At 43.2% G+C, this 25376-nt stretch overlaps 1 protein-coding gene across 2 annotated transcripts in view; it reads left to right on the top strand.

Annotated features, from left to right (window-relative positions):
* KCNH8 (potassium voltage-gated channel subfamily H member 8) overlaps positions 1 to 25376 on the top strand; it is a 154602-nt gene that overhangs the window by 30482 nt on the left and 98744 nt on the right. The window lies entirely within an intron of this gene.

The following is a 25376-nucleotide window of genomic DNA, read 5'->3' as shown; positions in this document are numbered from 1 at the left end:
ACTGTTTTAAGGAAAATAGCTTGCAAAAGAAATAGACTCATTAATGAACTACGCCTCCTCTTCTGATTGTTTTCCTTTGCTTCATTTCATACCACAAACCTAGGACAGCAGCCCACCTGGAGTACTGTGTCTAGTTCTGGAGCCTCTGTTGCAAGAAGGATCTGGAGGTGCTGGAAGGTGTCCAGAGAAGGGCTACAAGGATGAGCAGAGGTCTGAAGTTCCTCTGCTATGGAGACAGAGAGAGTTAGGGCTGTTCAGTCTGGAGAAGAGAAGGCTCTAAAGAGATCTTATTGTGGCCTTCCAGTATCTGAAGGGGGCTACAAGAAAGCTGGAGAGGGACTTTTTAGGGTGTCAGGGAGTGATAGGACTAGGGGAAATGGATCAAAACTAGCAATGTGTAGATTCAGATTGGATGTTAGGAAGAAGTTTTTCCCCATGAGGGTGGTGAGACACTGGCACAGGTTGCCCAGGGAGGTGGTAGAAGCCTCATCCCTGGAGGTTTTTAAGGCCAGGCTGGATGTGGCTCTGAGCAACTTGATGTAGTGTGAGGTATCCCTGGCCATGGCAGGGGGGTTGTAACTGGATGATCCTTGATGTCCCTTCCAACCCTAAGAATTCTATGGTTCTATGACAGGCTTCTCATCTTACCTTATCTTTGGCTCTTGAAGACAATGATCAGGTAAGAAAGTGAAACGTAAGGGAATTCTGTGTAACTGTTAAATATTAACTTATGATAGCTCCTGTACTTGTGAGGATGAAGCCTCTGGTTCATGTGGAATAATAACCAAAGGGAGAAGAAAGAGAAACTCCGTTCTCTAAGACAGAGGAATGAGAAGGGTTTTTGCAAGTCCAGCAGGAGAACATGTCTGTCCTTATGTCAAGAGAGTGAAAATGAAACTGTAAGCATGAAAGTTACTGTCAGATTTCAATTTGATATTCTGGTTTTTTGTTCCAGATTCAAAAGCACCCTATCCATATTTATTGATCATTGGAATTGTAGAATCTGATTTATTTCACCCAAATATCTAAGAGGCATAAAGCTCACTGAGTGAAAATTGAGAGGCACCTTTAGCGTTTGGTACATTGTGTCCTGAGTTAGGTGTTCCCAGAGTATGATTCATCAAGGCTCTCCCTTCTCTTTGCCTGGAAGGTGTAGGCAGTTTGTGATAAAAAAAGACAGGTCTCAAGCTTACTGCTTTTATTTCATTGCCAAGGGTCTCTGAGTATGACTTCTGTTTTTGTTGGGGTTTGTTTGGTGGCAGGAAGGAGTTCGTATGTGTTCGGAGGAGGGTGAAGCATGAAAGGATCAAAACAGCAAAACTGAATTAGCGGAGATCATTTGTGAAGAGATGTAAAAATAATACATATATCATTATTATCCAAAAACACACATAGATACTTAATTTCTGCCTTAATTGCATAGCTCCAGAGTTAAGAGATTTTTAGATACCCCACTGCTGTTCAGATGAATTAAAGGACGGGGAAAGTAAAATATGCATTTCTTCTACTCATGAGTTTTGGCGTGCCGGTGTTTCAACTTATATAGATCCAAACAGTTTTAAAGGGATCTGAGTTTGTATCAACAGCCAAGAAATTGTACACAGCTTTCTGTGCAGATGAGATAGGCCTGTCAGAAGGGTGTAATCCACAGGTTTGGGGGGGTTGTGGTTGGTTGGTTGGGGGTTTTGTGGTTGTGAGTCTTGTTTGGGGCTTTTTTGTTGTTGTGTTTTCTTTGGGGCTTTTTTGTTGTTTATTTTTTGTTTGGGTTGTTTTTGTTGTGTTTTGTTTGGGGGGGTTGTTGTGTTTTGTTTGGGGTATTTTTGTTGTTGTGTTTGGTTTGGGATTTGTTGTTGTTGTGTCATGTTTGGGGTTTTTTTGTTGTGTTTTGCTTGGGGGTTTTGTTGTTGTGTTTTGTTTGGGTTGTTTTTGTTGTGTTTTTGGGGGGGTATTTTGTTGTTGTGTTTTGGATGGGGGAGCTTGTGTTTTAACTGGGGGGGCTTGTGTTTTGCTTGGGGTTTTTGTTGTGTTTTGTTTGGGGTTTGAGTGGGGGGTTTTTTTGTGTTTTGGTTGGTTCTTGTTTTGTTGGTTTGGTTTGTGGTTTTTTTTTTTGGTGGGTTGGGCGTTTTTGCTGTTAACCTCTGGGTTTCTGCAATAGATTTCATGATGCTTCCCACCCTTGCTTTTAAGCATGAAATAGGCATGTTTTTCAAGGCAGACTTCAACAGGAGAAAGAGCCTCCTATGTTAATAACCACAGACCTTCCTTTTATAGAATTTTCTTTTATTTATAATTATAGAATTCATTTTATCATTTTGATGGAAATCTTTCAGTGTGCTCCTTTCACATTTGAAGGCTTTAAAGTAACACTCCACAAGCATTTTTTTACAGACTTGCTTGTGCTTTTGTGTTCTCTATGACTAAAAATGTTAGGCTGCCACATTCTTACTTCTCTAATCTCTAGTGACTTCTTAAAAGTCTGTGGTAGAATTTTACTATTTTTTTTGGGGGGTGTAGTTTCAAACCAGCCCTAATGGTTTGAACAGACCTGAACTACTAGCAAGTTCTCAGAATTATTTTTGTCTTCCTAAAGAAGCTGGAAGCTTACTTTATGCTGAAGTAGCTTTGCAACTTACCTGTCATTCTTTTATAACATAATTCAGAACAAGATAAAGTCAAGATAGGACAAGACAAACTCAAGGCAACATGGTAATAAAAGTTTTGCTTTACTCATTAGCTATTTATGAAATGTATAACAGAGGACAGTGTCTTTATAGGGCAAAAAATAGAGACATTTAGCTAGCTGCAATCACTGACTATTGATTCAAGCAACTGATAGAGGTGGCAATGATTATGTGTCTGCTGTTGACTGCTTAGTACTTAGCATTGGGATCTTTAATTGGCATTATGGTTTGGAGCTGGCACTTTAGCCTAGTTCCTAACTGTAAAGAAAATTAGGGATTGGACACAGAATAATAATAACTGATAAGTTTATGTCATCCCTTTCATTTGCTGGACAGCTTACCCTTGCTTGTGCAGATGTTCTCCTCACTATTTTTGCTCTTTTCTCTCTGCATCTAGTTTTGTATATATTTTTATTTATCCCTTTTCCTTATACCTTTGTAAACTTCCTTTTACTCAAATGCCTTAGTATTTTTTGTTAAACTAACCTTTCTACTTCCAAATAAACTCAAGACTGTCCTTTACTGTTCTTCCGTAGTTTTACCTCTCTCTTCTCCTCCTGCCTAATTTGCTTTTCCTACTGGGAAGGAATGGAGAGGGGAGGCAACCTAAATCTGTTCTTTTGGCTTCTGGGCTCTGGGAAAAGCTCGAACCACAGCACTACCTTATCTCCCTTTTGACCATCTGCTTGCTGAACTGACTTGTGTTGTGTCTCTGAAGGTACCAGGGAAGGGAGGGAGGAGGAGGTTGCTAACAGTCCCTCTGGGCAGCCCAGGTGGGTACTTCTGATTGCTGAGTTGTTATTTAATTTCATATTTAGCTCACTTTTTGTAAATATAGCTTCATTTTGCTTCCAAAACCTCTCTGAGCTAGTCTGGAGATTTGTTCTGGAGGTAACTCTCCATCCTAGGGGTGCTGAATCTCTGATTGTTGGGGGTGGGGGAGCAAATCCTAACCCTACAACAATTGGTCTGTTTAATTTAATTTCATAGAATCACAGAATCATAGAATCAATAAGGTTGGAAAAGACCTCAAAGATCATCAAGTCCAACCTGTCACCCAAGACCTCATGACTACTAGACCATGGCACCAAGTGCCACATCCAATCCCCTCTTGAACACCTCCAGGGAAGGTGACTCCACCACCTCGCTGGGTAGCCCATTCCAATGGCTAATGACTCTGTGAAGAACTTTCTCCTCACCTCAAGCCTAAACTTCCCCTGGCACAGCTTGACACTGTGTCCTCTTGTTCTGGTGCTGGGTGCCTGGGGGAAGAGACCAACCCCCTCCTGGCTCCAACCACCCTTCAGGTAGTTGTAGAGAGCAATGAGGTCTCCCCTGAGCCTCCTCTTCTCCAGGCTAAACAATCCCAGCTTCCTCAGCCTCTCCTCACAGGGCTGTGCTCACAGCCTCTCCCCAGCCTCGTTGCCCTTCTCTGGACACATTCAAGTGTCTCAATATCCTTCTTAAATTGAGGAGCCCAGAACTGGACACAGTATTTAATTGCTGAAATATGGCCAAGGTTCAAGATTTTGTCCTACACTCTGTGGCAGTTAACATGCTTCAAGAGAGGGTTTTGTACCAGGTAGTGCCAAAAAAAGGTATAGGTAAAAGGCTTGTTCTCAATAAACAGGAAGTATGAGGACACGCTGACATTTGTTGCCTAGGGGCTTAATCTGTTTGTTTGTTTGTTTGCTTGTTTTGTTTGTGGATTTCCTCTTTTAAGGGAGGTGGAAGCTAAATGAATAGATAGTAGCTATAAAAATTAGAAATGTTTATGCCATGGAACTCAGAGAGGGAGAATGATCTCTGGTTTGAGATCTGCTCCACTGTTAAGCTGAGTGAGAAAGCTTGGTCTATGATTAACTGCTGCCTTCAATTTTTCTAAAATCCTGTGTTTGCTAAGTCTGACTCTATCTAGATGATGAAAAAAACCCCAGTGCTATACAAAACTGGTTTCTCCTCAAATTCTTCAGCTTTGCAGAAATAATTATGGGGCATGCTAGGCATCAGGGAATTAACGTCAGATATTAACAAAGAGGATTTTTAGTCATAATTACTTGCAACATCAATATGTGTGAAATGTTTTTCTCTTTCAAAAAGATGTATTTATGCAATCTGATTTATTCTGGAATCTATTAATAAATATTCCATTGTTCTGCAGCAGTCTAGGGTGTCAGATTTGTGTTAGGAGAGAGAGGAGGCTTTGCAGGCTGCCTAGGGTGGCAGCAACACCACTAAAGGACGGCATCCAAAAAGCAGATGACCAAACCTGTGCTTTGTTCCAATTATTAGAACATTTGGAACTATGGTGATGTCACTGTTATTGAAAATAATAGTGTTATATCTACAAGGCTGCTGCTTCCTCTGTAGTCTTTAGGTAAAAAAAATACTGCCATAAGAGAAAGCACTGCCAGTTGCATTCAGATTAAAATATTCAGCCACAAGCAGGTGAGTGTTGTTAGGCCTCAGATGTCAGAGCTTGGTGCTTTTTATTCTTCTTTTAAATGTAGCTAACATCTTACAGCAAGCCTGAATATCAGGAGGAGGTTGCAGGTGGGGAGAATGATTTCTATTATGAGAACCTAGCAAAGCAATATGCCCATGTCTACCATCCTGAATTACTGTGTTGCTACTGGAACAATACTTATTATAAGATCAAGTTGAAAGAGAGAGGTTTCTGTGACATGACTTAAAGAATAGTGAGCTTTGAAAAACCCAGAGACAATTTAGTCATTCCATTAGCCTCTCCATAAAATTTCTGGACTAAATCAGAAGGGTTAGGGGTTACTCAGATCCAAAAATGCACAACAGCCTGGATATCATTGACTGTGATTGACTCAGCTGATCTCTGACTCAGTGAATATTATGCTTTATGCAGAACAGACAAGACTGCAAGACAGTAATTGAATACACACCATGATCATTCAGGTACTCATGGGAATAACCTGTTTGGAACAAAATCCTGCCTGCCATCTTCTCAGCAATGTGCCCTTGTGGCCAAGAGAGCCAATGGCATGCTGGAGTGCATTAAGAAAAGTGTGTTTAGCAGGTCTAGGGAGGTTCTTCCCCCCCTCTACTCTGCCCTGGTGAGACCACACCTGGAATACTGTGTCCAGTTATTGGGGCCCAGCATGTCTTTGCCAATGAGCTGGCACATGACCATGGTGCACCTCAAAGGAATTTCTCCACAGCCTCACCTGAGTCTGCAGGCTGAGGACTGTCATTTGTGTCATTATAGAGCATTTCCAGCATGGCCAGTTCCCTCAAGTATTGGATGCCTTTCTCCATGGAGATCCGTCTTCCCAGATGACCCATCATATCATCCTTGCAGGAGTATCTGTCCATTACAATCACTAGTAGTTGTCTCCAGAAGCTGAGGGCTTGTATTGTTCTTCTGATAAGCTTGTCAATGCCCTCTTCCCTAGACAAGCATTCCAACTGCTTGGCTTCCCTGCCTTTTAATTCCAAGCTACTGGCTCCACTGTCCCAGCATCAGAGCAGCCAGGTGACAATGGGCTTGCCTAGATGGTGGTTGTAGTCCCATATGTTCTACAGCTCACCCACAGATAAAGATAGAGTGATTACCTCTGGCTCTTCCTCTTGTTCCCATGATGGTCCTGGGTCATCCTCATCCTTGGCAGGACAAGCTATTTTCCTTGTATACTTCTTTTGTTCCTTCTTGTTCCATCACTAATTACCTGTGAGAAGAGACCAGCACCAACCTCTCCACAATGTCCTTTCAGGTAGTTGCAGACAGCAATGAGGTCTCCCCTCACCCTCCTCTTTTTCACACCAAACAGCTCTCTTCTGTTTCATTCATCAGTTGGGTGAGATCACTGCTAAGTGATGATACAGCACGCCAAGCCCAGCTTCACTGAGCAACCAGTGATATAATACAATCACAACATGCCAGGCTTGCCATTAAACAGCACAGTGCCACCAACACCTTAAACCATTTCCCCAGGGTGACAGAGAGCACCACAAAGGACACCATGGACAGTGTAAGTACATAAAATGCATGAGAGCATATGTAGTGGAACCAGAAAAGGCAATGCTGACAGAAAAGTAGACACCTCAACCCCCTCCCATTCATCCTTCTTCCACAGTGCCAGTGGGGTAGGGGGAGGAAAGGGTCTGTGAGGTAGAGCTGTTAGTTGAGATAAGGGTAATTCACTACTCTATTTCAGGGATATCAGATTACACAAAAAGAAATCAGGAAAAAAAATGATTCTGACCAGAGAGAATCCTGTTGCAAACAGCAAATGAGAAATGAAACCAGAGAACAAAAAGGGATGACTCCCAGCCTGGGAAGTGGGGAAGAAAAAGCCAATAAATCCTGGTCAACCCCTGGCCTGCAGTGCCGTGTGCATGACATTCAGCATGGTCCAGCAGATCGAGGGAGGTTCTCCTCCCCCTCTATTCTGCCCTGGTGAGACCTCCCCTGGAATATTGCATCCAGTTCTGGGCTCCTCAGTTCAAGATGAAGAATTTGCTGGAGAGAGTCCAATGGAGAGCTACCAGGATGATGAAGGCACTGGAGCACTGCCTGGTGAGGAGAAGCCGAGAGCCCTGGGGCTGTTTAGTCTGGAAAAGACTGAGAGAGGATTTAATAAATGTTTTTAAATATCTGAGGGCTGGGTGTCAAGAAGGAGAGGACAGGCTCTGCTCAGCTGCACCTTGGGATAGGACAAGAGACAATGGATAGAATCTACAGCACAGGAGGTTCCACCTCAACACAAGGGGCAACTTCTTCACTTTGAGGGTCCCAGAGCACTGGAACAGGTTCCCCAGAGAGGCTGTGGAGTCTCCTTCTCTGGAGAATTTCAGGACCCATCTGGATGCATTCCTCTGTGACCTGTGCTAGATTCTGTGGTCCTGGCCTGGCAGGGGGTTGGAACTGATGATCTTTGAAAGTCCCTTCCAACCCCTAACATCCTGTGATCCTGTGATTTTGTGGAATATATGATTCAGCTTGCTCTGTGCCAGTGGGGCAGGAGATAGATCTGGCCCTCAACCCTGTTCCCTACTAGTGGGGCCAGTCAGCTTAAACCAATACAATGTCCCTCTCATCATTCAGTTCTATGCTTCTGCAGTGAAACAAACTTGAATTACACACTGTATCTAGAGACCACTTACAAACCATACTTAATAAATGCAGCCCCTCCATAAGCATAGCTTATTAACTGAAACTGACAAGGTTAAATATGTAATCAATGCACACTTAATTGACTGAACAACTCTACTTGCATTCATTCATAGAATTAAATCCAGAAGAAACATGTCAGCTTTAGAGTAGGGATGTCCTGCTTGTCTGATAGATCCCTTCATACAAAATGAGCAGTCAGTCTGAAATCTCTTCAGAAAGGGGCTGCCCTGTCAGACTTCACCAGTGCAATGACATCTCTGCTTGTATCATTCATTTTAATGCCAACACCACCTGCATTCCTACAAACAGACTGCCCAGGGGGTGGTGGAGTCACCATCACTGGAGGTCTTCAAGAAAAGCTTGGATGTGGCACTTGGTGGCTGTGGTGGTGTTAGGTCATAGGCTGGACTTGCTGATCCCAGAGGTCTTTTCCAGCCTCAACAATTCTGTGATTCTGTAATTCTGTGAAGATTTTATTCCTTTTAATTATTTAAAATTATTTTCATAGCTTTTATTTCTAAACCATTTCAAAATAGTCATTGCAAGTGACATGGTGACTCCTTAATTAGCACTTACTTCTGCCTGTCTGCTTGAAGAAAATAGCTCCTCTTTGACCCAACTTCAGTTATGCTTTTTAATCTTGAGGTTGAGCACAGTGTCTTCTTTCCTGTGTCTTAAAGCAAGCTATTAATTTTGTTCAGCTTTCCCTAGTCTGGATGAATTTCTCAGGACAAACTACTTGCAAGACAGAGGACTTCCACAGCAAGTTTAGGCTCAAGGTGAGGAGAAAGTTCTTCCCAGAAAGAGTAATTGGCCACTGGAATGTGTTGCCCAGGGAGGTGGTGGAGTCACCATCCCTGGAGGTGTTCATAAAAGGATTGGATGTTGCTTTGCTTTTATGCTGGGTTGTTAGTTGTTTTGGTGGTTCCCCCCAGCCCCCCTCTGTATTTTGCTGTGCTTCTTAGGATCACAGAATCGTAGAATCATTCAGGCTAGAAGGGACCTCCAAAGCTCATCCAGTCCAACCTGCTGGCAGTCAGCAGGGACATCCCCAACCAGATCAGGCTGCCCAGGGCCTTGTCAAGCCTCACCTTGAATATCTCCAGGGAAGGAGCCTCAACCACCTCTCTGGGCAACCTCTTCCAGTGTTCCACCACTCTCATAGTCAAGAACTTCTTCCTGATATCCAATCTTAATCTTCCCTTCTCCAGTTTAAAGCCACTGCTTAAAGTCATTCTTCTGCAAATAGGCTAAGCTAAGGTAATTATGAATTGTATTATTAGATTAATTGGATTATTAGCTAAGGTAGTTGTGCATTGTTTTCATCTCCTTTATTCAGTAAACTCTTATCTATTTCTCTCAACACTGAGTTTTTGTGTGTCATTTTCCCCTCACTGCTGTGTTGGGGCAGTAGGCAAGTGAACCCTTGCATTAACCCATTACAATCTCAAAAGATATCCATGCTTCACTCTAATGTTCATGTAATGCTCAACATCTCAGTGACTGGAAAAACTGTATTAGTTGCAGAAATATTTTACCTGTTTGAAATGTCTTTTCAATGAAAAGCTTTTTGAGGGACTTTTTAGGGTGTCACCAAGTGATAGGACTAGGGAGAATGGAGCAAAACTAAAAATGGGTAGATTCAGATGGGATGTTAGGAAGAAGTTCTTCCCCATGAGGGTGGTGAGACACTGGCATAGGTTGCCCAGGGAGGTGGTGGAAGCCTCATCCCTGGAGGTTTTGAAGCCCAGGCTGGATGTGGCTCTGAGCAGCATGATGTAGTGTGAGGTGTCCCTGGCCATGGCATGGGGGTTGGAACTGGCTGATCCTTGAGGTCCCTTCCAACCCTGACAATTCCATGATTCTATGACCAGTCTATTGGTGCACTTTAGAGATGCCATTGGCATTGCTTTTCTGTTAGAGTTTATAGTATTCAAGGTGTATTAATTCACTCAGCAGTGTTTCACTTTGATACTATTGTATTTTCTCCCCTGAACAGAAGAAGATGACGAAGCTATCAAGACATGTTTTAAGCTTGTGATATGTTTTCTGATTGGCAGCTGCAGGTCGTTTGGCACCATTGTTTTGCAAAGGAAGAGAATGTTTTGAATGAATCAGCAGACCAACAATAGTAAGAGAAGTAATAATTGAATAAAAAAGTTCATTAGGGAGAGAAATTTAGAAACAAATTCTATTTATTGACATTAAAATTAACATCAGCTTAAAAATATTTATTGCCTTTAGTTTCTGTTTCACTGTTTATCTTTGATGACAATATTATAACATTTGTAATTGGTTAATTGGAAGATTTTAATCCTAAAAATTATTCTTTCTCATTGAGTCTGCACAGAAAATATTTTCAATGAGATGAATCTTATTGAAATCAGAATCTCATTTGCCAGCTGCTAGGGAAAAGAGTCCTGGATTACATTGAAATGCATTTGAAAAGTACTGAAGCTTTATCTATGCCTCCAGATTTTTACCCCTTCTGGAGTAGGACAGATTTATTACTCTCCAATGAGTTTCTCTGATGGTGCACCAGAGTAACTAAGAGCATTAAAAATGAAATTTTATATGCATATATTGGAGGACAGGGATGGCAAAGCCATTTTTGAAAGTGGGAGAAATAAGCATTGTTTTAAGCGGCATTTATTCCTTCTCATCAGGAACTTACTTCTTTAGGGAATCAAGGAAAGGAAATGATGAGAGTTTTCAGGAATGGGTTTTTTTGGTTTGGCTGCCCCCACTCACCTTGCTTCCACATCAAGTAGTAAGATACATTTGAGTAGTAATAGTAGAGCTTTATTCTCCTTTGCACACTAAAATCAGTATATAAATAGATGCAGCTCCTAAGAAGCATCATGAAAGGCCAAACAGGTTGTACTAGAGCAAAATCTGATTAGGATCCATTAGCCTGAAGTCTGTCAGACAGTTTTAGCATGTTGCATGGAAAATAATTGTGGGAAGCAGAAGTGTAGAGTTTAACCCTAGGTTACTGGACACTGGCAGAGGTTGCTCAGGGAGGTAGTGGAAGCCTCATCCCTGGAGGTTTTTAAAGACAGGCTGGATGTGGCTGTGAGCAACCTGATGTAATGTGTGGTGTCCCTGCCCATGGCAGGAGGGTTGGAACTAGATGATCCTTGAGGTCCCTTCCAACCCTGACAATTCTATGATTCTATGTGATTTTTACTGTTAATTGAAAACTAGTTGTCAGTATTTCCAGGGAAAAAGTTCTGGATTTCCTACTTTTGAGATGCCTTTGAAATACACTGGGTTGGTTGGTGGCTTAGGAGGATTGGGAAATGCTGCTCTTGGACAGGTTTCCAACCCCCACACTTAGTCCTGTGTCAGAGTTCCAATTAATTTTGAAAAATAAGCTTCAAGATATTTCACACAGAATCACCAAGGTTGGAAGGGACCTCAAAGATCATCGAGTCCAACCTGTCAGCACAGACCTCATGACTAAACCATGGCACCAAGTGCCACGTCCAGTCCCCTCTTGAACACCTCCAGGGATGATGATGTTATCTCAAAAACCAGCCCCTTTTTTTGATGGCATTGCTACTATAATATTTTAATAATGCCTACAAAACACTATTTCTATCATTTCCCTTTGGAATTTCTTTTATGAAGTAGAGTGAGGAAATAAAGCAGAGAGGTTAATGATCCGACCTGTGCTGACAGCTGTCTCCCACAGCATCCTCTAGAAATGGCAGGCTAATTATGTTGATAGCAACTGTCTTTCCTGAGTTTTTTCCTCCACTCTCTTCAGCCAACTCTTCATTGTCTCTCTAGGTTCACAGTTTAGCCACTTCAGAGCTATTTTTTAACATGTATGCTCATAAAATATCTTGGAACACAAGAGTCTTACGAAGTGCTGGCATCGATGACCTGGATGAGGGCACAGAGAGCACTGTCAGCAAGTTTGCTGATGACACCAAGCTGGGGGGAGTGGCTGGCACACCAGCAGGCTGTGCTGCCATTGAGCGAGACTTGGACAGGCTGGAAAGCTGGGCAGGGAGAAATTTGATGAAGTGCAAGGAGGGCAAGTGTAGAGTCTTGCGCCTGAGAAGGAACAACTGCATACACCAGTGTAGGTTGGTGATGGACCTGCTGGAGAGCAGTGAAGATGAAAGGGATCTGGGGGTCCTTTTCTTGCAAACACAATGGCAACTCTTCCTTTTCTGTTTGCTTTGTTTTGGAGTTTTGTGTGTGTGTGTGTTTTGTTTTTTCTTTTAATGTGAAACTAATTTGGACAAGTAAGAGGGATTAAGTCAAAACCTGAAATGTAATTTTCATGTTTTGACAAACAAACAAACAAAAAGCTGTAAGGAAACTTCCTTGGTTCCCTAATGGCACTGACTCACAGCAGCACAGTTCATAGATCACTTTCCTAGCATGTTGGAGGTTTGGGTCTTGCAATAATTGCTGAACACTGGCCCCATTGTGCTGATGTGAGTCTCTTTATGGTGCAAGTTCTGTTTTGTTCAGGCAGTGTATTAGGGGCAAAAGGGCAGGAAGGGAAATTGGTTTTGTTCTACAGCAGAATGAAAATAACATTTGTTATAGAAACCCCAAAGATTCTTGTGTGCAACTTAGCCTCTTTATTTACTTAAAAAAAGAAAGAACAAGAAATAAAACAAACCAAGCAGATATTAAAAGGTTTTGAGTAACTAAGTATTTTTGGTTCCTTCAGGATTTTGATGTGTTCTCTTATCTGCAGTATTTCAGAGGTTGAGTTTCAACCTTCTCTGAGTTTCAATTTTGATAGCAATCTTTTCCTATGCTGAATTTTCTTGCACTGAGACAATGCATAGCCCAAATTACTTTTCTCATGATCTAAGGTAATTCAAAAGCTGACAGTTTTACTGCATATGTGTGTCTCTACTCTGTACTTCAAGGACATTCCAGATGCCTTGAATTTCCCAGACTATATCCAATTCTTCAACCAGGTAAAGTTTACCTCAAGTCTTTCAGGTTTCCCAAGCAGCTTCTTCCTTCATGATTTGGATTTCTTACCTAAATGAGTAGATCTAAGCTCAAGTGCTCCTGTCACCATCAGTGGATGTGTTTAAAAAGAGAATGGGTGAGAGACTTGGTGCCATGGTTTAGCTGATTAGATGGTGTTGGGTGATAGGTTGCATTTGATGGTCTTTTCTAACCTGGTTTATTCTGTATTCTGAGCCAGGTGGCACCATTCATTTAGGAGGTCCATAGTACCTTCCTTATCAAAAAGAGCAGCCTGTCTACTCCAGGCATCTCCTTTACTTTTGCACTAGTATTATTCTGCTTTTCTGTTCCACAACACTGTTTGCAGCATTTTTCCTCTGGATTTTTCATGAACTTACTCTCAGCTGGCAAGCCTACAGCACGATGGTTTGTTTTCTTTTGAACACAATAATTTGAGCACATTCTCACTAGTAACAACCCTCCCATCCTTTTCTACCCCAAAAAGGTCTTTGTGTTTTTTAACAAGTCTTGCCCCAGGCTGCAATGTCAGTGGGGTCTATACTGAGATTCTTACAATTGTTTTGGTTCAGAAAGGGTAATGTTTCATAGAATCATAGAATTGTTAGGGTTGGAAGGGACCTCAAGGCTCATCCAGTTCCAACACCCCCTGCCATGGGCAGGGACACCTCACACTACATCAGTTTCTTCAGAAACATATCCAGCCTGGCCTTAAAAACCTCCAGGGATGAGGCTTCTACCACCTCCCTGGGCAACCTGTGCCAGTGTCTCACCACCCTCATGCTGAAGAGCTTCTTCCTAACATCCCATCTGAATCTACCCATTTCTAGGATTTTTTCCATTCCCCAATCCTATCACTCTCATACACCCCAGCAGTTGCAGCAGGCAGAACTCAGGGCATGAAGAGAGGGTTCCTTCTGGTCTGCTGCCTCCAGGCTACGTGGTGATGTCTTTTTCTTCTGTCTCTGTACTTTTCCCTCCTTGTATTTTCTTCTGTTTTTCTCCTCCTGAGCAGGCATTGCTCAGGTCTTTTATACAGTTTTTCAGTCACAGGGTTGTTTGTTTTAGGTATGTGTACAGATATTGTCCCCAGGGCCTCTGTATTCCTTGTGTGCTTGCAGGGGTCTGGCGTAGGGCGGGGTCCTCCACCTCCTCCATTGCTTTCTACCTGCCTACACATCAGGGGCTAATCCATTGTCCTTTTCACCACCCTCCCTCACTGAGGTAGCTGATGGGTAGAGATGATCCTGTGTGTGCACATCCCATAGAGTTACCCAGTGTCATCTGCCCATGACACATTTCTGTTGTCTGGGATCAAAGGTGATTTTGTCTTTGTTGGTTCACATCAAGAGAGACAAGATTTGGTCTCTTATACAAGACATGGACAGGATTACATTGGTGAATGTTTGATAAGGATGTGGCTCTTGTCTTTGGAAATATCTCCATTCAGAACTGCAAACCTTTCCCCCAGCTGAATGCTTGAAACCAGCGCATGATCCCAGGCTCCTAAACCACTAGGCTATATGATTTCTGTATATGAGAACTCCGAGTGGTAGTTTGACCTATAGCAATTCCACTTCTACCATTCCAGATAAATTTTAAATCAACAGAACAGTTTGCAAAGATGAGCAAATTAAACACAGCTGGGTGACAGAAATGGCTACCCTTCCTGATGGATGAACTGCACATTTCTGTGGCTTTTATTGAAGAAATTGCAGAACATACTTCCTTTGGAGGCGACAATCTGTACGCTCTATTCTCCAGTGAGCATCCGTGGCAAAAAACAAATGCCAGCTGAACACCCTCAGCAGGGACAGCAGGTTCTGTTCTGCCAGGTAAACAAGCACCTTCAGTTCCCAGCAAGAAACTCCTGAATGGCACTCTGTGTTGTTATGACATGCTGGCAACTTAGGAAATGCAGTATCTCCTCACTGCTAATGCCTACACTGTTCTGGTTCCCACCAGCAAGTGCTGTTTCACTCGCAGCATTTCAGGGCACATAAACCCTCACACTTGGTGTGGAAACATCAGAAAACTGCTGTATAGATTTTTTAATTCATAGAATCATGGAACTGTTAGGGTTGGAAGGGACCTCAAGGATCATCTAGTTCCAACCCCCCTGCCATGGCCAGGGACACCTCACACTACATCAGGTTGCTCACAGCCACATCCAGCATAGCCTTCAAAATCTCCAGGCATGAGGCTTCCACCACCTCCCTGGGCAACCTGTGCCAGGCTCTCACCACCCTCATGGGGAAGAGCTTCTTCCTAACATCCCATCTGAATCTACCCATTTCTAGTTTTCGCTCCATTCCCCCCCAAGTCCTATCACTCCCTGACACTCTAAGAAGTCCCTCCCCAGCTTTCTTGTAGCCCCCTTCAGATACTGGAAGGCCACAATTAGGTCTCCTTGGAGCCTTCTCTTCAGACTGAACAGTCCTAACTCTCTCAGTCTGTCTCCACAGCAGAGGAGCTCCAGCTCTCTGATCACCCTTCTGGCCCTTCTCTGGACACACTCCAGCACCTCCAGATCCTACTTACAATAGATGCTCCAGAACTTCATGCAGTGCTCCAGGTGGGGTCTCACCAGAGCAGAGTAGAGGGGGAGAGAGTGGAGTAGAGGGGGAAGAATACCAGTCCTGTGTCCTGGCAGTCACTGCACAACCAGTGACAAAAATAAAGTTGGTCAAATAGAATGTAATAGTTTTTCACTGAAACCAACCAACCAACCAACCAACCAACCAACCCACAAGTTTTATCAAAACCAGCACAACTGAAGGGTGGGAAAAGGCATATTTCATTACAAGTTTGATTCAGCTTCATCTGTTGGATTTAACCTCTTGCTGTACATAAAATACTTGGAATGTGAATTTGTGATTCCAGCTGAATACCCAGAAACATAGTAAGCCAGAAAGAAAGCCAGTATTTCCTTCTGAGGAAAATACAGAGATGTCTACTTCTGTCGTAGGGTTGGAAGGGAAAGGCCGTGCCTTCTCCTCCCCCCTACCACAATATTCCCTTTTTAAGGGGACAGCCTCAAACAGTCACAAATTCCTTCTGGTGGAGTTTGATTTTAAACTTCCAAGCCATCTCTGCTAAACTTTCCTCTCCTCTGCAATAATTCACCCATTACAATGGCACTGACTGTAAGGTGCTCTGTGATGATAGATGAGCAGCAGCATTGTTGTTACTATTTGACAAAGCCCTTCTTAATCTTCATACTTTAGGGTTCAGGTAGATGCATTTGAGATTGGGACTGGAAAAAAGCAATAGGAATATATATCAGGAGAAATATCAGGAGCAAATATCTCTTTGAAGATATACAAAACCCTTCTGGATGCATTCCTGTGTGACCTGGTCTAGGTGATCCTGCTGTGGCAGGGGGGGTTGGACCGAATGAGCTTTTGAGGTGCCTTCCAGCCCCTAACATTCTGTGATTCTGTGAAATGCTTGGGTTTTAATTTTCCTTTCCCCACCATCCAGGATCCTAGGAGTCCAATTCACCATGTGGGGGATTTTGGGGGGGGTGGGAGGTTTTTTGTGTGTTTTTTGTTTGTTGTTTGGTTTATTTTTGTTTGGTGGGGGGGTTTTGTGGGTTTTTTTTGGTTGAAACCAGGACATGATCCCAGGCTCTTAAATCACTAGGCTATATGATTTCTGTGTATGAGAACTCAGAGTGGTAGTTTCATGGTTCCATGACTTTTTTGGGGGGTGGGGTGGGTTGGTCAGCTGGGTTTGGTTTGGGTTTTTTTTTGTCTGTTTGGTTGGAGTTTGTACATATGTGGTTTGTTTGGGTTTTGGCTGGTTGGTTCTTTTGTGGTTTCTGATTGCTTGCTTGGGTTTTGGGCTGGTTTTTGTTCTTTGGTTTGGTTTGTGGGTTGTTGTTTTTTTACAATTCATTTCCCTCTGATACTGTTTGGCTTTGTAGTCTGCTTTGTTCTAGGAAGAGATGCTTTGGCTGGTCATGCAAAAGCTGTAGTCATTGTCCTAGTGTTGACCTAATGTACTAATGTCAGTGAAGGCTGGGTTCAAGAGCATTTAATGCCAAGTCTTTTTAAATGGCTTTATGATGCATGTTTATCAATCAGACAAGGAGATGATTTAACATTCACATGCCCAAGTTGTGCTTAGATGTCTCTACGCTCAACTACATTGCAGTTTAAGTCTTTTTGTAGCTATAAATACTGCACAAAGCTTTTTCACTGTCTGACTAAATATTATTGCAAATGCAAAGTGAAAGTTTGATTTCACAGCTGCTAAACTCCAAACTGTTCTACAAAATGAGTGGAAGGCACAGCAGCTCAGCCTTGAGCTGAGCCCACAGAGCTAGGTGCTTCAAACACTGCTTTGCACTCTGAATTTGTAAGTTAGCCAATTTTATGAATACATTTTCCTGTAATGTTAGGCTTTATGTGAAATGATTTGGCCAATTATATCAATTATAGAGCTTGCAGTGATGGATCCTTAGCTTATCAGCCCATACTTGTAGCTTATTATGCAACAGTTCTGAGTTTTACTCCACTACTGTAAATTCCCTGGAGTACACAGTACTTTTCTAGTCTAGTCTAGTACCATTCAACTTGCTTGTTTTCTGATTCACCTAGAGCTGCATAAATCTGGACCTCACATTACTGACACAATTAATTGCACTGAGATTTTCAATAAGGGCCTTAATATCTGGAAGGGCTTGCATTACAAAATCATTCTTGTCTCAGCCAGGTTCATAGGACAGTAGCTGCTTGTAGCAGTTTAGGCTGGGTGCCTCTAAAAAGAAGCCACAGAGTTGAGACCTCCAGCTTCTAGAGTGTCCAGCCCAGTGGGTGGCAACAGGCAATAGTGAATTGCTGCCCATAAGTCCTGCACCCTTATCAATCTGGCTGCAAAGTTATTGTCTCTCTCTTTCTTCCTTCTCTGCTCCTGTGGGAGACTCTCTCCTATCTGGTAACAATGGGGGAGTATCAGAAGCCTCTTTGGCCTGGGTAACTTTTTCTTTTTCCTGTGCAATCTTGGCCTGTTTAAGCCTAATACCAGGGTAAAAAGGAGGGGCAGTTCAGGTCTGGCCAGCCTGAAACCAGCCTAGCAATGAAGGCGGGGGAGGGAAGGGAAAGAAGGAGCTCTGGGGTTGTGGTGAACCCCAACTGGGGAGAAGGGAAGCGTTGGGGCTTTTTTGGTCTGGTGTAGAAGAACTTTCTATGCTTTTAGATGCTCATCGCTGTGCTTTGCCACGCTCCTCACTATGCTCCTCACTATGCTCCTCACTATGCTCCTCACTGTGCTCCTCACTGTGCTCCTCACAATGCTCTGCAGTTTTTGTAGTATAGGAATTGCTTTTCCATCTAAACTTTCCATGACTATCCAATCCATTTGTGTGAGCATTACTCTTTTGCCCCTTTTGGAGCAACAGAGCAATCTGACCCGCTCTAAACTAGGACAGCGGTAAGAGAGGTTGAACTCTAATTAAACTCACTTGGTGCTGACACCAAGCTAAATGTTTTCCTTTGCTGTTTTAATCATTCAGGTAATCTTAACTACTAATGTGGTCATGTTCTTTGTAACAGTAATTAGCATGAACATAGAATGAGGCTTGTCTTGTTAAATTGCCCATGTAGCAACTGTGGAATCAAGCCTAAACGTGGTAAAACCTTTCATCCAGAAGAACTATGATCTGTTTTCCATGTGATAGAGCAACTATGTGAGTCACTTGTTTAATTGTTGCAGCTCCTTTGATTGCCAGGGAATTTTTTTTTAACCCCCTCCCCCCCTTCCTTTTTAATAATTAATATTTAAAATTAGAATATTGGTTGGCTGTGCTCAGTTGCACAAAAAGTCAGATAGATGTTCTCGTCATTCATGAAGATGAAGACTTGCAGAAACCATCTGGACTTTGACTGAAAAGGACTGTTACAACTGGCAAAGCACAGTGATGAGATTTATGGCATTAAAGCAAAAGCCCTTTTGTCACTTTTCCCTAAAGAAGATGACAGTAAGATTTATCAAGGGAGTGTTGAGTTTAGCTGTAACATGCTCCCATTTCAAACAGTCAGATAAAACGTATCCATCAATTATGAAGCACAGGATTATGCAATAGCCTTTCCCTCTAATTATCTCACTCATAAAGCTCTCTCACAGGATGTTTAACATACCTAACTCTCTGTATCAGATACATTTATTCTGTTTCTGGGGTTATAACTTCTGGGTGTTAGGTCATTAAAGCAGAGAAATGATATGTAAGGCTGTGATTGAAGGTGTAGTCAGCATGGTTCCAGTTCAGCTTGCACATAAATATATGCCAAAATACACAGAGCAATGGGTTTCCATAATTCATTGCAATTTATCTACCATAAGTTCAAAGATAAGCAAAAGTGCTGTCTTCCAGTTCATAGATCTCTAATAAATTATTCTACATAACTCCTTCCCATGATGGATTTTAAGATCTAGTCTAGCTGTAACTGAAGATCATAAAATTAAATGATGGTTTTGTTATTAGCATCACGGGTGACGGAACACTGGAACAGGCTGCCCAGGAAGGTTCTGGAGTCTCTCTCTATGGAGATATTCAAAACCTGCTTGGATGCATTCCTGTTTAATCTGCTCTGGGTGATCCTGCTCTGGTAGGGGGGTTGGACTGGGTGACCTTTCAAGGTCACTTTCAGCCTCAGCATTCTCTGATTCTGACTGAAGAATGAATGATAGCAATTTCACCATTAGTTCTCTTTGGTTGAAAAGTTTTATGATGTTTAACAGAACCATAGAATGTTAGGGGCTATAAGGGACCTCCAAAGATCATCCAGTCCAAGACCCCTGCCAGAGCAGGATTACCTAGAACAGTTCACACAGGAACACATACAGATGGGTTTTGAATGTCTTCACATGGAGAGACTCCACACCCGCCCTGGGCAGCCTGTGCCACACTTCTGTCATTCTCGCAGGGAATAAATTCTTCCTTATATTTCCATAGAACTTCCTATGCCTCAGCTTCCACCATTGCCCCTTGCGCTGTCAGTGGACATCACTGAGCAGAGCCTGGCTCCAGCCTCTTGACACTCACCATGCACATCATTATAAACATGAATGAGGTCACCCTTCGGGCTCCTGTTCTCCAAGCTACAGAGCCCTCAGCTCCCTCAGTCTCTCCTCACAAGGAAGATGTTCCACTCCCTTAATCATCTTTGTGGTTCTGCACTGAACTCTCTCTAGCATTTCTGTGTCTTTCTTGAACTGAGTGGCCCAGAACTGGACACAATACTCCAGATTCAGCCTCACAAGGGCAGAGTAGAGGGAGAGAAGAACCTCTCTCAACCTACTAACCGCAGCCCTTCTAATCCACCCCAGAATGGTGTTGTCCCTTTTGGCCATTGCTGGCTTATGGTCAACCTTCCTTCCACTAGGACCCCCAGGTCCTTTCCCCCTTAAAGAAGATATGATTTTTAAATGCACCAGGGATTCCAGGTTCATTTTCATCATTGTTTTTTGAACTTTTTAAAGCTTTTGAAGTTGACAAAACCAGACAATACAATCCTGATGCCTTACCACTGCACTCAAAAATTTCAGTCAAATTCTGCTTACAGGCTTTGTCAGATACCTGCTGACGGTAATAGAAAGATTGCTTCTTGTCCTAGATGGCACTGGCTTAGCTTTTAGAAATAAATTCTTTTATTCTATGAATATTAAAGCAAGTAAAACTATTCCAGGTTTATTTCAATGTAAATGGCAGCAGTGTTTGGCCATCTTCAATTTTTCATAAAGTCATGATATGCTTGGTAAGCTCTAGTATATTCTTGTTCATAATGATATCCAAACAATCCTGCACTCCAAAAGCATCCTTCTCACTCTGTGCTTTTGATGTTCCATATTCTACTTCATGACATTCACAACAATTAGAACTTCAAGAAAGAAAAAAAGAGAAAAGCCTCTGCAACACACCATTATATTTTAAACATTAAGAAACTCAGGTGCAAATGACTTTACTTACAGGTGCATTTGGGATCACAGGATGCTAGGGGTTGGAAGAGATCTCCAGAGATCATGGAGTCCAACTCCTCTGCCAGAGCAGACCATAGAGTCTAGCACGGTTCACACAGGAATGCATCCAGACAGGGCTTGAAAGTCTCCGGAGAAGTAGACTCCACAACCTCTCTGGGTAGCCTCTTCCAGCACTCTGGGACCCTCAAAGTGAAGACATTCCTCCTCATGTTGAGGTGGAACCTCCTGTGCTGGAGTTTATCTCCATTGCCCCTTGTCCTATCCCAAGGTGCAACTGAGCAGAGCCTGTCCCCTGTCTCTTGACACCCAGCCCTCAGATATATAGAAACAGTCTTCTCCAGACTAAACAGCCCCAGGGCACTCAGCCTCTCCTCATCAGGCAGTGTTCCAGTCCCTTAATCATCCTGGTAGCTCTCAGTTGGACTCTCTCCAGCAGATCCCTGTCCCTCTTGAACTGGGGAGCCCAAAACTGGATGCAATATTCTGGGTGAGGTCTCACCAGGGCAGAGTAGAGGGGGAGGAGAACCTCCCTGGCTCTGCTGGACACACTGCTCTGAATGCACCCCAGGATCCTATTGGCCTTCCTGGCCACCAGGGCACATTGCTGACAATGTTTGATCTGTGCTTCTTACACTGCAGCACTGTCACTAACTTGCACTGCAAGCATAGAGTTATGATTCCTTTTTGCAGTGGGGATTTGATTTTGTGTTTCTGGTGGTTTGAGCCTTAACTGGAGTTTAAGAGCTCAGATGAGAGCAAATTGAGAATTCCTCCCCTGGCCTCCCCTCCCTTTCCCTGATAAGGAAAAGGGAAAGTAAAAATTAAAAAAAACAAACAACAAGGAGGGGTAGGGAAAAGGGGTGGGGGTGGATCTACAGGAAAAAAAATGAGAAAAGGAACCTGGAGTTGGTTTGGAAGTAGGAGAAGTCAATTTTTTAACAAAGTATACATATAGCCGTGACAGGGAGGGTTTACAAGTGTAAGGGATAAGGATAAATAGGAAAATAAACAAACCCAAGCCTGGATGGCCTTGTAACTCCCTAGATGTACAGGGATTTCAGTCCTATGGAGAAATGTGGGTGCAGCCTGGAGAGGGGAAGCCAGGCCCAACCACATGGTCAGTGCAGGAAAGCAGCAGCAGCTGATGTCTTTTCAAGCAGGAATAGAATAGAATAGAGTTAACCAAGTTGGAAGAGACCTTTGAGATAATCAAGTCCAACCTATCATCCAACACCATCTAATCAACTAAATCATGGCATTGAGCAACACATCCAGTCTCTTCCTAAACACCTCCACTGATGGTGACTCCACCAGCTCCCTGGGCAGCACATTCCAATGGCCAGTCACTCTTTCTGTGAAGAACTTCTTCCTAACCTCCAGCCTAAACCTCCCCTGGCACAGCTTGAGACTGTGTCCTCTTGTTCTGGTGCTGGTTGCCTGGGAGAAGAGACCAGCCCCCACCTGGTTACAACAAGAAGAGAGACCAAGGGGCATCAGTGTCCTGTTTTTATTAGGCTTGCTGGACAGGAAGGGGGAGAGGAATAGACCACCTTTGACCCAGGGGACCTCTCCTCCTGGGAAGGGGAAACCAAGTCCCTCTCTGTTCACCTGGATCAGGTTTCTTTTATCCTCTGGGAGGTGGGGGGGAGCAAGGCTCTCTCAGCCATCCACCCAGGATGGGTGGAACACAGCACAGTGTTGAGAGAGGGAGCATGAATGGCAATGGTACTTATTCCCTCATTAGGCAAATAAAAATGACAGGCTGAGTCAAGCACTATGCTGAAGCAGGATGAATATTAAAATCATATTATTTGGTAAATGAGAAAAGTCTGGTTTAATATAACCATCATTCACTGAAAGACTTTAATGACATTTAAACAAAAGCCATCTGAACAAAGTCTGAAGAGTATACTGATCGTGGTGATAAACCTCATGACCTGTCTTCAGTAGACTGAAATCTTATCTATGTCATCCACAGCACATTACACCTTGTGTAAATAAAATGTTACATGGTTGCAGCCATTGGAATTTTATGGATGTGGAGCTCCTGTGACAGTTCAGGCTGGAAGAGACCAATTTTACCTCTGGTTTTCCCTCATGAATTATGTCCCTCCTTTCCCCATTCATGAATAATATATCCCTGCGTGGGGATTAGGCATTTCAGCCTGAGTTTTCCATTAAAATAGTTCATATTCTTTTTCTCTTTAAATTGATGAATATTTATTGAGGGATTCTGGGTTAGGTAATTGTATTTTCCCTTAATACATACACATGAACCCACATGCACATAATTCTGAACGAGAGCTCTCTGTCTTGGGACTAGACTGCTCCTAAGCTCCTGCTAGCAAGCTGTAAGGTAAACATACCTTAATAAGCAATAGGCACAAAATAGCCTTTTCTCCCTCAATGTGAAATGGAGACAGATTGCTCCCATCAAGTTTTTTTTTAATTATTATTTATTTTTTTAATTCCAAGATAATGAAACACAGGCAAAAAATAAATGCATGAGAACTTCTCTTGGTCTGGAGAGGGAAAGAGACTCAGCTCTTCTGACTGTTCCCGTGGCGTGAAATGAGAGGCACAAACGAGGCCAAAATATCAACAGCCAGACTGTTTATTACATAAATAAAGTGGATGGATCAGAAGGGGGGAGAGAGAGAAAGAGAGAGAAGAGGATAGGAATTATATTACCACAACCCTCACCCCCCCCGAGACAGTTGGAGTCTGTGGAGGAAAGGTGCTGCAGGAGATGTTGGGGCTGTGGAGAAAGGGTGCTGAGGCTTTGGCTGGAGAAGAGATGTGGTCCTCGGGGCAGCCTCTTCAGCTCCATGAGCTGCAGCAGGCAGAACTGAGGACATGGAGACAGGGTTCTGCTTCTTCTAGGCTCCATGGTGATGTCTCTGTCCTCTCCTAGTTGTTCTTCAGAGCAGCATTGCCCCGGGCTTTCCCTTATCTCGTGTTTTCCTTCTTAGCAGCATTGTCCTTCCCCTGTGTTTTTCTTCATCCGTGTTTTCCTTCTGTGTTTTTCTTCTTCTGTGTTTTTGGTTCTTAAGTATGTGTCCAAGTATTACGCGATGATCTTGAAGGTCGCTTCCAACCTATTCTATTCTATTCTATTCTATTCTATTCTATTCTATTCTATTCTATTCTATTCTATTCTATTCTCCCTGAGGAAATAATGGGCCAGGTGGTGAATCCATTGTCTCACAGTCTTCCCTTTCGGGGGTACCTGATGGGTCTTGTCTTATGCATATTCCCAGTGGGTGGCCTTGGTGCATTGTTGTGAGGCCAACTGTGCTCCAGGGAGCAATGTTATCTTTGCACCTTCCCAAGAGTCATTCCAGTGGCTCTGCCCAATACACATCAGCTATTGTCTGGGCAAGCAGCAGAGGTGATTTTGTCTTTGTTGAGTCACACCAGGAGAGACAAGCTTTAGTCTCTCACAGAACTGGAAAGGATCTCCATGCTAATTTAAAAAGGACATAAAGTTCCAGAACTGTTGCTGTAAGGTGAAAATGAGAGCTCAAGGCAGAAAGAAAAAGGGCACCAGCAGGAGATGAAAATGAGCTATTAGGCTGCAAGGTTTGCCAGGTTCAAACTCAGGTTGGAACATTGCTTTTTATTGATTCATGTGGATGTCAAAACACTATTCTCAGTTTTTTTGTAGATGACATTTGCATTTTACAAACACAGAAAAGTTATGAGGTGTAGTTGTGTGCAACAAGATGGTGAATCTTTGATGTGCCTGTTTCAGGTAGAAGTAGAGTGGGGCTCTGGAAGGCAGCTGACTGGTTTTGTATGAAAAGGTTTTTGCCTCAGAAAAGAAGAGAGAAAAAAAAAGGGACAAGCAATTGTTTATAGCCCCCAAAATTTTCTACTAAGGATTCCCTTGCAAAACTACACAAAAGTGACTTCTGGTGTAAAGAAATTAGCTTTGTGTGTCTGCTCAGACTACAGAGCAGTCTGAGCGGTGGCAGTGAGGGGGACGGAACACTGGAACAGGCTGCCCAGAGAGGTTGTGGAGGTTGTGGAGTCTCCTTCTGTGGACACATTCAAAACCCACCTGGATGCATTCCTGTGCAGACTAACCTGGGTGACCCTGCTGTGGCACAGGGGCTTGAACTTGATGATCTCTGGATGTCCCTTCCAACCTCTAATATACTGTGATAAGATTCTCCAAAGCATAGGTATTTCTCACTAGTCTTTGCTCCTTTGGTTATTTTAATGTGTGAACATCCATTTCAGAGGCAGCTATCAGCTCAACTGGATAAAGTGTTACACTGGGGGGAGTTTCTGGTGGGGAAAAACCAAAAGAGCACAGGCCCTATGAGGAGAGGCTGAGGAAGCTGGGGTTGCTTGGTCTGGAGGGGAGAAGGCTCAGGGGAGACCTTGTTGCTCCCTGCAACTGCCTGAAGGGAGGTTGTAGACAGGTGGGAGCTGGTCTCTTCTCCCAGGTGACCAGTGCCAGAACAGGAGGACACAGTCTCAAGATGTGCCAGGGGAGGTTTAGGCTGGATGTTAGGAAGAAATTCTTCATAGAGTGATTGTCCATTGGAATGGGCTGCCCAGGGAGCTGGTGGAATCACCATCACTGGAGG

Source organism: Melanerpes formicivorus, unplaced genomic scaffold, assembly GCF_026170545.1.
Source record: "Melanerpes formicivorus ecotype bairdi unplaced genomic scaffold, bMelFor1.0.p_v2 SCAF_23, whole genome shotgun sequence".
Lineage (NCBI taxonomy): Eukaryota > Metazoa > Chordata > Aves > Piciformes > Picidae > Melanerpes > Melanerpes formicivorus.
The sequence above is the reverse complement of the archived record's forward strand: the minus strand, read 5'-3'. Positions and strand labels throughout refer to the sequence as shown.